The sequence below is a fragment of the Zonotrichia leucophrys genome, chromosome 2, assembly GCF_028769735.1.
Source record: "Zonotrichia leucophrys gambelii isolate GWCS_2022_RI chromosome 2, RI_Zleu_2.0, whole genome shotgun sequence".
NCBI lineage: Eukaryota > Metazoa > Chordata > Aves > Passeriformes > Passerellidae > Zonotrichia > Zonotrichia leucophrys.
In genome coordinates, this window is record NC_088171.1 from 120,153,938 (window position 1) to 120,168,160 (window position 14,223).

The 14,223-nt window shown below is 39.0% G+C and overlaps 1 protein-coding gene across 4 annotated transcripts in view; it reads right to left on the minus strand.

Annotated features, from left to right (window-relative positions):
• The window catches only part of NCOA2 (nuclear receptor coactivator 2), a 188,808-nt gene that overhangs the window by 80,121 nt on the left and 94,464 nt on the right, over nt 1-14,223 (minus strand). Inside the window, exon 1 of one of the 4 annotated variants that reach the window (XM_064706219.1) lies at nt 10,321-10,395. The exons of the other annotated variants lie outside the window; for them this stretch is intronic. The gene's annotated coding sequence lies outside the window, so the exon portion shown is untranslated. Of the gene's footprint in view, nt 1-10,320; nt 10,396-14,223 lie in introns of those variants that run through there. 4 annotated transcript variants of the gene reach the window in all.

Consider the following 14,223-nt stretch of genomic DNA (forward strand, 5'->3'; position numbering starts at 1 on the left):
AGTTAAATTTGAATGCATGTCTCGCAGGATGAATTGTCATGCAAGACCAGGCACTCCCTTTTTTATTGTGTAAGTTGTTTGAGAGCTGTATTGCACTCCAAAATACAAACATAATATCCCACTGTGGAATTGGTATTTTGCCTTCAGTGGTGGTACCAGATTTTTCTACTCTACATTATGTTTTTTTCCATGTGTCCTGTCCCAACAAAACACCAAAACTACAACAACAAGTAAGAACTGAACTTCTAATGCTGACTAAGATGCTACTCAAGCTTTAATTCCACTGGGCATAAATGAGCAATAGAGCCATGGAAATATAAATACACTCACTGTAGCATTTTCCTACAAGGAAGGAGATAATTAGACAATCAGATATACTATTACTAAAAATATCCAAAGAACTAATTTTACTCTCCCACTGATGACCCATATCAACAGGACATATCAGGTAACTTAATACTTTTTTCCTATTTATATTTAAGACCAGAAGTGCATTTTCCCTTTTCCATTTCATTACCAGAGGCCAAAGCATGCAAAATACTTGCCAAAAAAACCCCCACTGGCTAATCATTCCAACTGTTATATTTAAATCACAAATACTGAAAAATTAAATTAAAACCTTTAGGATAGTACATATTAGTAACCACACTGATTGACACCTAACCAGTTTCTACCAGATGCAGGAGACTGAAACAACAGAGCATGAAATATGCTTAAATTCTCTTTTCTTTTTTTTTTTTTTTTGTTTTGTTTTTGTTGTTATCAGTAATAAAACAATAGTCTCTGCTCTCGTCATGACGGCACATCCTCCTTTACATCCTCCACCAGCAACTGCTAAAGTTGGAGTACACAGAGAGGCTTAACCTAATTATAAAGCAATAGTAAACATCCATCTTTCAAATGGGAAAGAAAAGCAGAGGCACCGTGAAGTGGGAGACAGGAAAATATCCAGCACAAATCACTTGTGTGAATTTTTACATCTCCTCAACTCCTCAAATGTCACAAAGGAAGATGGCATGCGGAGCAAGCCTTCCAACACTGATCCTCAGCACCAGTGAATTCAGTTAATCATCCAGAGGCAATGCAGAAGAAGATAATGTGCATTTTATCTCTTATCAGAGCAGGCCATCTTCCAAACAAGGCCTGTTAAACTGTCAGATTTATTATAAGCCTAACAAATGCAGTTAAAGAATAAGTGAGGATTACACCTTCAAAGCTGCTATTTCAACCTGAAAAGTAGCAAACAAAAGGTAAAGCACCATATAGTGGACAATCAGGTAGCAGTACTGTACTACCACCCCTCCAGCCCACCAACAGATGAAACCAGTGAACCTACAACTGATACATATCAAAGAGATTAACTACAGTCAGTGGTTTACTGAGTAACAAACAGAAAAATACTGTTTAGTGACCAAAACTATACTGCAAGTCAGTGAGAAGGTTGGCAAAAAATTTTCTCTAACAGCTAATTTGAAAAAAAACCAGCTTATAGTTCTGTGGTTGTTTACTCAAACATACAGCCATTAAAGTTCATCCTTTTTTCCTGCGAAGTTGCCATGACTAGAAAGCCTTCTATCTCAGTTTCAAAATTAGAGAAGTACTCTGTGTAACATTAATTCTGGTAGAAGCCAGAGGAAAGTTGGAAGTCACATGCAAATTCTGATTCTTTGCATTTTTTCCTGCTTATGAACTCTTTTTTCACTGGCTTCATTTCAGAACTGGAACACACTGAATATTGATACACACTGCAATCTGCAACCTTTTCAGCAAAGGCAACACTTGCTAGCCACTTTCCCAGGCCTCCAAAGGAAATCGCTGTCAGAGGCAGGATAAGATACTAGATCAGAGAGGGGGGGCCACTGGAGCCTGAAGCCAACCTCTCCTTGGTCAGGCACAGCAGCTCAGGAGGAACTTTTACCTCCCAGCCCATGGCACCTGTCAGAGTCCCAGGCAGGGAATGCAGCCTGCCCATCCCACGTGCTGCACTGCACTGGGAGAGCTCGGCCTTTTCGCACGCAACCTCGCTCCGCACAGGAGCTCCCACAAATCCACACAGATGTGAATAAAGGTTTGAGAGTGAATTAAAAAAACAAGAGGTGAAAATCCAGGGAAATACAAGGAAAAAAAGACTGCATTGTCTGGTAAAATAAGATTTAAGCACAAGATCCACTAATAAGAAGTGCGACAGAAAAGAAAGTTAAGACATATATTAAATCATCCTCCTGAATCCCTGGTATAAGTAAGCCACATTCTCTACAACCAACTTAGGTATTCCTGTCCTTCACCACTGGGGTGGTGTTTGGGATTCACACCTGGAACCCCAAACAAAACAATGCCAATCTGCCAAAATAAACAAGATGTGCAATACCGTGGTTGGTGATGGTAACTTTAGATTAAAAACATAAACTAATTTATTTAAAGGTATGCTTCTTTCCTCAAAACAGCACCACCACCTTTACTACACATACACCTGTCTAAAACCTTTGCCACCCCACAACAGTCACACAGGATAAAGCTAAAGGGAAAGCAGAGTTTCTACAAGGAAGGTGATAATAGCGAGATGAAAGACTCTAGTCACCTTTAAAGGATTTGTACTAAAATCTGACATGCACCTGTAGCCTCTTCTAGCTTTTCTATTCTTTCTATTTTAAAGACAGTCTATTACAGGTAACATTAAAACAAGATTTATGGCAGTATTTAGCAAACTCTATTCTTCAACTCCGCAAACTACAACTAAGAAAAGAAACATAATTTACTTGGAAATGCCATTGAGTCCATGTATATAAAAACTGAAAACTGGCTCCAACACCTACTACTCACATTTTTAAGCTGAAGGCTCCTTCCTCAATCTTTTCCCTCACTCCTCTGTAATGGCTTTAGAGTGGTGTATTAGACAGCAAGAAGACGACATATTCCATTTGCAGCCTGAAAGCCAATAATGCTCATGAATTTTTTACCTGACAGACACTTCAAGATGCCACTGGGAAGATCGCCTAATAAACACATTAGGCTGCAAATGGGCGGCAGCAGCTCTTTAACACATGCTGTAACAATCAAATAAATGGCTAACATTAATGTTCAGTGTTACAGACTGGGATTTAATACCACTTTTCTGTAAAATCCACCTACATCTTGATGGAGAAAGAGGTTTTTCTCAGCTACTCAAACCCACAGGTTTAAGAAACCTCCAGTTCTGCTTGAGACTTTGCCAAAACCCCTTCAGACTGACCCCAGCTCTGTAGGCTGGCTCCTACCTTCTGTATTCCCATAGGCTAAGGCTCTTAACAGAGCCACTCACTCAGCTGCTTATGGATTAGGCTACGTCAGCACCTCTAATATGCCCAGGAATAGCAAAACCAGGCTCTAATAAAACAACAGGGAAAAACTATCAGAAGAAAGAAGTACCTTTTTCTTTTTTCCTTAATATACAACAGGTTTATTGTTGATTTCTTGATTTCTTGATTTCTACTTTTAAAGAGGAAAAGATCTGTTTGCATCAAAACTGCATCAAAGAGGAGACAGGCATTACTACTGAAAAAAACCTTCAAGACTTTGTACCGTAATTTCAGATCTGGGGTTCTATTTCTCTAGTTACCAAGAATTGTTTGTGATTCGTAATACTCAAGGACAAAAAAAAAAAGCAGATTAATATCACTAAAAGTTCCTTTAAAATGCCAAATTAAATAACAAACTACAAGGCCAGAATATATTCATACATGTATCAGTCACTCTTACATCCTTTTGTTCGTATTAGGTAGGAAGCTAAGTTAAAAAAACCAAACCAAAACAAAAGTTATTCTAAATCAATTTAGCCTTGTACGATGCATTTAATAAGTATTAAACTTTTGCTGCAAAAAATTCTAAGCCTGCAAGTATTTTCCCTGGAAAAGGAGTCCAAATTCCCACATAAGTTGTTTATTTAATTTAAGTTTTTCTCTTGTAGTTCACAATTATTAAGAATTTATGAGACTGATTTAAAAGCCTATTATTCGCATCTACTGTGATTTAAAATAAAACTTTCTGAATAGCATAGCTGATAAATGAAGCAAATCTAACAACACAGAAAAGGATAATATTATGGGAACCTTTGTATTTAAACAGCTTTCATTTCCAGTTGATGATACTTCTGGAACAGTGAGTTAAGCATATTTTGACTCCCACTGAATCTTCTCTGCCAATCTCAGTTTCCAAACTGTTATTTGTCCACTTAAATTCTCACACCAACTTCCTCTCCAGAAACCACCAAAGAGCAAGGAGAAAATCAAACTCAAGGGAGAGGAAAAATGGAGCAACTCTCACAAGCGTAAGATACCGTGGAAAAACTCAAATCCATGAACATTTTCTAATCTCGTAACTGACACAAATGTACACATTACTTACAACACCAGAAAGCTTATACAGTTTGGTGAGATTTTCAAGATGCCTATCTTAGCAATAAGAAAAATATGAATATGACCAATCACATAAACAAAGGCATTTACACATCTCTGTAATGTGGGCTTGCCTACATTAGGATTTCACTCCAGTTAACTGCCTGTCAAACACCAGTCTGTTTACATCAGATAAAATACATTCCACTGATAAAAAGCTCAGGAAACATGGTTCTGTACAGGTAAAAAGCAAAAAGTAGAGGGCAAGCCAGACAGAAACACTGTGTTTCCACACAAGGTGCATACACAGTAAGTAACACATAGAGTTATAGGACCTACACACACAGATATAAAACCTATCATATTTGAATTTAAGTTCCTTCATTTATCAATCTGAATTTCAATGACTTCACACAGCTAGAGAGGTGTTGGTCCTCCTGGTCACTCAGACCGGCTTAGCATGTCTGCACACTCAGATGCACTGTGATGTGCAACCCAGGCTTCAGCAGAAGATGCGTATGCTGCATGCCACCTTTCATACCTCCAACCTGGGCATTAAAACAATGTTCCTTCAGCCCCAGAGTAGACAGATACTGAAATCACATCATCTTACTGAAACTTTTGTTGCACTTCAATAACTCCACCTCTATGTGTCTTCTCTGGTGCCTCATCAAAAATTGAACTCATGTTTTAATTTTCATGTACCTACAGCACCTAGAGAGTTTATCTTTCTTTTCTACTTAACCACCCATTACTAGGAAGCACGTTGAAATTTCAGGCCATTATTTAGAATGCCAAGTTCTGGATTAAAACTTTGAGCTGCAGAAAGCATACCTAAACATTACCTATAATATTTCGATACATTTCAATATTGTTATCATGGTGAAAGAATAACCCACTGCAGGCATGTGTACAAGATACTCCACACACTTTCTTCTATAATACTGAGATGCTTTCATAAGCATACATTTCATTTAACACTGTATAATAATAAATTTTCAAATAAAGAATTCAAGCTGCTTTGTTCCTGAAGGTTGCAAGTTATATACTTAAACATATTCAAGTTAAACAAATGGTAGCACCCAGCTCCACAAATGGCCACAGTCATGGTAACTTTAACAGCTGTCTGTGAGGTGAACTGGACTCCACTTTGATGTCCTTTGTGCTCCCAGAAGTTCAGAATGCTGCACCACTTCTTTAAATTGCATACCAAATTATCCTGTTCAGTACAGTGCCCAGTACAGTTTACCCATCCTCTCTGCCTCTGAAATGCATTTAGAGTGCCTGTCCTGGAAAACTCAGTGTTCTCCTCAGCCTATGATGGCCTGCTGGGCCCTGGTCCCAGAGGGTGCCTGCCTTGTGGCAAGGATGTGGTTCCGGATGTTATGGGAGAGACCAGATGGAGAGCTTGGCCTCTGCTCCCATCCCCTATCTGTATGAACAGGTAGATTCCCCCAGCAGGTGCTTCCTGCTGATACTGCTACGCATGCCAGTGTCATCCAGTTACACTGGAGCAGCAGTGGAAGAGCTGGGAAGTAGAAAAAGCTTTTTTCTTATTAAAGTTTGAGGAGCAACCAATTTAATATATGCTTTTTGAGAGGATACAGCTATATGCATGAACGATTATATTTGTAGCACCTCCCAGCATGCAGAATGTTGGGAGGTAGTAGTAGTTTTGTACTTAAAATAAATATATACTAGATGGACATTAGACTTTTGGCAAAGTGAGTGCTAACTACACACATTGTTACTAAGCTCAAAAATTAAAGCCACCAAATTATGTCAGAGCCACACATGAATGTCTTGCCAACACTTACAAAGTAACATTAACCTGATGTTTTTAATACATCCATCAGTTCAAAAACTGGTCTGTGAACACGAATAACAGTTACTAACAACTTCAAATTTCATGTCTGTCTTAATTTTATTTGCTTTAGTAAAAAAATGCAACCAGCAATAACAGAAGAAGATGAAAAGTATAATTGTCATTTTAAAGCACTTAAAAGCATTAAACTCATAAAAAAGTTGTTGCTTTACTTAGTCAAGTGTCAAGAAATAAAATCTGGTGAACACCAGCTTTGTAGTAATGTGTGTCTATATGCATACACATATATATGAATCCAGGCTGTGACCAAATAAAATATTCATAGAAATGGCTATATGAATCAAGCAAAAGAAACTTTTAGTTTGTGACTAGTCTATCATGGAAACTAACAGCAGGTATCTTGGAAGAAGGTACAAGGCAGCTGTAGATGAACCCCGTACCTGCTCTCTGTCTCTGACAATCAGTGGTACAAGCTTAGCTGCAGCACAGCTGTGCCTCCTCCTTCCTCTGAACCTATCTTCAGTGATGCCTAATTCCATCTTAAATCCATATATACCTTTGGCCTCCACAATGCTTACAGGCAACACCCTACAAGCTTTACAACAGCTCTCTATAAGCTCCCCAAAGCAGAAATGGCACTGTAAAAAAACACAACAGTTCTATGGGGACGCTATGACTCAACTGAAATAAATCAGAATTTTATCACTGACTTCACTGAAGCTTTGATTCTCCTCCTAGTCTACTACAAGAAGATATCAAACTGTAATTTCTCTCTTTTGTAGGTCATAAATCACTCCATAGGCCTGAAAAGTCTATGCTTGTATCCTGTGACCCAAAGAAAACAAGGTTATTCTACTATTAAAGCTGAATGCTAATTATGAGCCATTTTATTCTCTTAGTAAAACTGAAGTGGAATTAATTTTTGTTAATAATGAAACAGTTTCTGGTAAAGAATCACAAGTGCTAAGAAAGAACCAATGTCTACTCCAAGTATTTTTAATTTTGGATTGTAATGGAATATAATCACTAAAGAGAGGAATCAGTGATCACCCACTACATTCATAGAAGGAGCTGACCAGAAGTCTGCAATACACAGCCTCAAAGCAAAAAATAACACACATTTATAACTACTTGGACTGAATACCTGGCAAAACTTCAGGAAAAGGACCAAAAATAATTTTATTCCGAGCAGTTCTAACAGAAGTTTCTTCATGAGGATCTTGTGTTGCTCAATCACAACAGCCTATGCTATCAGGAATGGAAAATCACAGCAGTACAGCATCCTGATGAAGTTTGTTTAGGGACAGCGTGCATAGGAGAAAATTAAATAGAAGCAGCAAAGAGGATATTCAGGTACAACACACACTGCAAATGAAATGCATTTATTATAAACCTTTGGCTTGAGTCCTCATTCACCATTTTTGCCCAATTCCTGCACAGATCCCCATGCTCTGTATGCTCACCATCCAGGGCCCCACAGTGCACCTCCAGCTATCAGGGCAGCCACGCAGGGATCAGCCCCGCTCCTGGGCACTGAGACCAGCCACTTCTGAAACACCAGGCTTTCACATCCCACACCTCACCTCCAGAGACCAAAGCCTGACCTGCCAATCATAGCTTTTAGTCCAATTCAGGCATCCTTCTAGGCCTGCCACGGATGAACGAAAGCAGCAAGAGAAGCTAAGGAGGAATGCAGGCAGTAAAATGACTCCATCAGGATTTCCTCACAAGTACAGTGATTATCAACTTACAAACACCCTTCTCATTTACTCAGCTCCAACAGCTTGGCTTGTAGATCCAGTCCTCAGTCCTTAACTCAGCTTTCTTGCTACAATTATGGGGCTATTATGTATTAATGTGCTAACAAACTTATTCTACTTAATAAAGTAGATTCTGAGAATCAAGGTTGTTTTCACACCTTCCCTCATTCTTTTCTATGACCAGCCTAAATAAATAAATAAATAAAATGTCATTACGAAATCTAACCAGACAGTTGACTTCTCAATGACACTTATTAAAAATTGTTCTAAGAACTCTGGAGTGAAAAAACCCCAAACATTTCAAAGTACACCTCTAGTTCACACCTGCCAAGGAGGGTTTTTCCTTGCAATATTGGTACATTTTGCAATGCAGTCACCTTCCCTCCTTCCTTGCATGAGAAATTCCCCTTACACAGATAACAACAAAATGGGGAAAAGAAAAAAAAGAGAGCCATATGTTTTGAATGCTACCAGTGTAACCCTGTTGACTACAGAAGTATACACAATTTTGAAAAGTGGACAAACAAAATTACTCTGGTCAAAGATAGTTTTATATATGCTAAATACAATAATTCTGTAAGAAACCACTTACGAAAGAAAACATCCCAACTTGAGTTTGTGAGAACACAGAGCCATCTGAAGAACACAGTCTACACAAAAGGTTGATTTTGTTCCAATTTCCCCCCCTTAATACATCCTAAAAGGCATCAGGGAAATCAAAATGACTGTACAAGCAGCAAAAATTTATTTTTCTACAAAACATAAGTGCCAACATATCAGAAAGCACTACTTAGCCCCACTATCTTGTTAGATCTTCTGTAATGAAATAAAGGAAGAAAACACAAGAAGCAGAGAGGAAGTTTCATTGTTCTTGTGGCTTCAACATTTGGTGCCGTGAACGTGACAAGCTCTCAAGCCTCTGCTCCACGGCACCGCCTGCCCCAGGCCTCTGTACCAAAATGTTACCATGCTGCAATTAAAATAATCAAACTGAGACAAAAGAGAACAAGCAAATAAATAGCGCAAACTTGTTTACATTTCTGGCTCTGCCCTCACAGTATGAAATAAAGTCTCTTCAAACACCAACTACATTAATTTGAAAAACAATAATATTTTCCTTTCTCGCTCCTATCTCAAAGTAGCACGAGTTTTTCAAAGTTCTAAATAAAATAAACGAAGGCATTTCCTGTATGTATTTAGTTAATTATTAAACTGATTCTAAGCATGATAGTCACCACCACTATTTCAGTATGAATCTGGGAAAACACACTTTTAGCAAACTGCCAGTGCACTGCAGTAATGACTGATCATATGCATCCTCTCAACCCTGCCCTTAACTTTGGATACAAATTTCTAAAGAAATGACAACCAGCACTCCTATACAAATCCAAACACTTAATTTTAGCTTTTTTTTTTGTGCTCTAGGATTAGTATTACTGCTGTGATTTAAGGAGAAACGCTGGGCTTAATGCTGTATAAGAGAGGAAAATAAAGTCAACAAGCCTGCAATAACTTCCCAAGGAGGGGGGACAGCATACTGTCTTCACTTTACTACAAGTAACTACCAATAACCTTTTTGAGGGGGATATTATTAGTTAATTAATCTGCAATATTAAATGCTGTCCTCTCAAGGTTAAAAGAAAGGTAAATACTGCTGAGATATTTAATGACATCATCATGCATAACCATGAGATAAATATGAGGTCTGAAGATTAACTGAATGTCATTCTGTTTACATGAGCATGTACTTGTAAAGAAAACTATTAAGACTAGAGAATGGAGAAAGTTATATAACTACCACCAATATTTCCGTGTGTTTTGTCTACTCAAGCTCTTGGTCAGAAAGGCTTTATTGCAAAAATGTCTCACTCTGACATACTTTGTACTTTTTTCATGTGCATATAAATTACTGAATATTGAATAGTAATTACTGCAATGAAAAAGACACTCTCAGGCTCCACCTCCTCTTGACAGTGGGAGAATATAGATGGGTTTGTGCATTATTCTGGATGCCAGAAAACTTGCTTACAAAAATATTTCCTGTGCACTAAGATATATTTAGCCTCATAAACCCATAAAACTGTCACAGGCAACCACAAGTACACCTGTAGCCATTAAAATGGGGGAGGGGAACAACAGAAACTGCAGACTCGAATTTACATTATTTCTTTGCAATTGTTAATTAGAGACATTATCTTTAAACTCTCTTTCTCAAACGGAAATAAACTGTTCCTCTCACTCCCCCAAACCAAGGCCCCCCTGCCTCCCTGCAACCCCAACATCCAGACCCCTATAATGCACACAGGAGCACACATATGCAAAGAGAAAGCACTAACAATGAAGTCACAGCACTTCAGAAACACACCTTGTCATCTTCCAGCCCTTGCAGATGAAGGCAGATCTTATTAGTTTTTCTCCGTCTTCAGATCAAGATGTAGATAAATCCCCCACTCATCACACTGGTTTTTTATTAAAAACGGGAGGGGGAAAAAGATGAAAAAATAAAAAAGAAGAAAAAAAAATAAAAAGAAAAAAATCCCCAGACGATTACCAGTAAATTTACAGCTTTAAAAATATCGGCTCTCCATTATCCCAAACCTGTGTTATGTCTTGATGTAAACCAAAGCACATGCTGAGTGAGGACGTGCGCACACAGCAGCTTATCATCTCTGTCATCTGCTTCTAATGACAGCTGACAAACTGGCCACGCTAATCCTTCCCTAACTGCTGATCAGAGAGATCCCCCTTTGACAATCCAGCATGGTGGAGTACTCGAAAATTCCTCCTGCTTCTGTTCTGTTGCTGCTCTAAAAAGCAGTTTCCTTTTCATTGAGATAATAGCCTTTTCTGCAGTCACGTGGCAGCCGGGCTACATTAGCAGAGCTTGATGATAACAGAGTAACTCCCCTCCCTCCCTCCCTTCTGCTGGTTTGAAGTGTACGATTCCTGGAGAAACCCAAACCCAGCACACTTGAAATCATTTTGCATCTTCCTCTACCGAAGAGCAAATTGTGCTGTCGACGTGGAAGAGGAATATAAGGGCTCTCTCCCTACTTCTTGCACCAAAACTAATTAGCAAATACATTTTTAAACAGTGCCTTTGTTGGGGCATACACATTGGTCATAAACATGTCATATGAGACTAAACTGAATATTAAGCATGCTTAATACTGACTATCTGGCAAGCTAGAATTATTCTTTTCCCCCAAGAGTACTTTAATTTTTTGCCTGTAATTTTAGTTCTGTTGCAATAAATACTCTTCTCTCAGCAACAACGTATGGTTCAAATCCCCCCAGCACACAACTCTCCTGTAAATACAAAAAAGCACAAATAACAAATGATCCACACCACAAACTCCAGTGTCAGTGCTTCCATATATTAAGTGACATCATTTATCTTGCTTTAACTCAGCATCACGACAAATATCTTAAGTATTTTTTTAAAGACACTGTCAAGTGGGGAAATCTACCTAAGCTTCAGCTTCACAGTTCCCTCCTAAATGCCAAACCCTGGGCAGGTTTGCACCTCGCTACTCAGAAGTTTTCCTGCTTGTAAAAGGCAAAGTACACAGACAAGCCCAATGCTCTGTCCTGCCCTCACTGAAGTAGTTCACAGACTACAGAACAAGCCTTTCCTCTTCTGCATTAGCACCATTTCCCAACTACCTCAGCACACAGCATAAACATCCCCAAATTATTTCCCCCAGCTCTGTCCTCCTCTGACAGCACTGGGCAGTGCAGCTGGGCACAGACCAGCATAGCCTTACCCAGGCATTTCATTGTTGGGATTTGCAGGCTATTTAAGAAAGTTGTGGATGAAGCACTGTAAAATAATTGTCAAGCCCACAGAACAACTTTTGCAGCTTTGTACCTGCTCTTTTCCTATATGATCCAGAAACAGAATTATCTGCTTTTGCTTTAGGGTAGATATTAGAAAAAAAGGTTCTTCCCCCCAGGGGTGGTTGGGCACAGACTCCTCAATGAAGAGGTCACAGCACTGAGCCTGACAGAGTTCAAGGAGTGTTTGGACAATGCTCTTGGGCACAGGGTGTGACTTAGGGATGGTGCTGTGCAGGGCCAGGAGCTGGACTTGATTCTTGTGGGTCCTTCCCTGTAATTCCCCTACTTCCATCCTATCCCATTACACCACTTCATTCTCCTTAAAGACAGCATTGATCATTAACTTATGGTTTCTCCAGGAAACTGGAAAACAGTTTTAGAGACTGTGGCTGTACTCACAGGAAAATAAAATGGAAATTGTGAAGAAATAGTGGCTGTCCTGTGCATACAATTTTTGCCAATGCTGCCCCATCACCCCTTCTGTTTACCCCTCTCCCTAAGGACAGCTCTAGCCAGGGAGACAGCCCTGCCCAAGGCTCTGGGGAAACCTGCCCCAACACTGTGATCAGCATCGTGAGCTCAGGCCCAACCCTTCTGCAGCAGAGCAGCTGAAAACGAAATGGGAACGAGGCCTCTTCTGGAGCAGCGTGAATCCTATTTCCTGCTCTTCTCTTTTCCATGCTACAGAGGGAATCTGTGAGAAAGATCCTCAGTCCAGGAAGAAATAATCTGGTTCCATAAGGAGAATACATTCAGCAGAAAAACATATTCACAGTAAATTGAGGGGGCTTATTTTTCCCAGGCCTTTCTCAGTATGTCCCTCCTCAAAGCACTACTCTGCATAGGGTAAAGCAAAATGAACATTATTTGGAGTTACATACAACTTTCACCCCAATAGAACAGGAATTGCTTTGCAATCTTAATTTTATCTCATTTGTATTTTCCATATGAATTCCTTATCTAAAGAAGATACATCAAGCATACTAGTCAAATTGGAAAATTATACTAATGGGACAAAACCTGAAGATTAGGGAGAGCATTCTGATATTCAAGGAAATATATTAACAGACAATCACCAGAAGGAAAATGAACTTTCACAAGAATGTTCACATACAAAACACTTCACTTGTGAAGTACAAATCTAAGGAAAACATAAAAAATGGGAGCAAGCATCCCAGTCAGATAGCATAGCTAAAACTATCTCACCGATATTTACAGGAATCATAAAATGAGAAATTTACATTCAAAATAATATGGTGAGTACAAACACAGTAATCACAGTGTTAACAAAAGAGTTATGTGTAAGTAAAAAGGAGGTAACAGAGAAGAGTCATTGTAGCAATAAAAGAGGAGATGAAGGCTGAAAAAGCAGTGAAAGTGTACACAGATGATGTTAAAAAGATTGCTTAGTGAAGAACAGTATACAGATAAAACTAATGGAGAAGTGGGAACATTCCACTGCAGTGTACAGACTAATTCTAGACAAAAAGGGAAAGGAGAAATGAGTGAAGAATACTCCTGACAGAAAACATGCTCTGAGTGGGAATAAGGGAATATGCAACAGCAAGAAGAAAAGGCTCTTAGGCTTTATCAGGCAGTGATATATGCTTCCAATGAAATTATAGAGTTGTTGCTACCTTTCAAATAGTTTCACAGGCATCCCACACTCAATTTGGGGATGAGCAGGTGACATTCAAAACTAGTTCTACCACTGGAGACTTTTTCATGTTACGATAAGACACAGATCTTACACAGCAGAAGAGATTCACCTAAGTTTTCTCTAAGAAATGTATCTCATTAATACTTCATTTTCTTTGCCCAGATGCAGGTGACTTCGCAATAGACATGGGGAAGATGCAGCTTCACTAAAACATTTATGTTCAAATAATTGAAACTGATAAACAGAACACTGTCCTCATTGCATGCATTTCACCATTTTTTAAAGTTTGTTTTGTTTTTCTTCTTTTTTTTCCTTAAGAAAGAATGAATCAGGCAGACAGGACATATCACAATAATCTGATGTTCTTTGCCCTTCTAACATACCCACACTTAAGACAAGGACTGGTAAAGCCATCTCAAAAGACCTTTTCAGTCTTTTTAATTCCAAAGCATAACTCCTTAGTCCATTCTCTCAACTCTTTATGCCATACCCAGGAGGATCCAATTCCACCCTCACAATCCCTTCAATTCTATCAGTCTGGAGTACCCAAAGGGGTACCCAGTTGACAGCTATAGTAACAGCTCATTTACAAAACAGCAAGACATTTCAAACTGTGTTTGTAAGAGTTTGCAAAGCTGACTCACCAGGCTTTGTTCAAGGCACGAGGCCACTGACTTTTAGGAAAGCTGACTGGGCAGCATTAAGTCTCACTTCTTGTGAGAAAGACTGGAAGGGCACTGCACCAGCAAAGAGCACAACCACAAACTA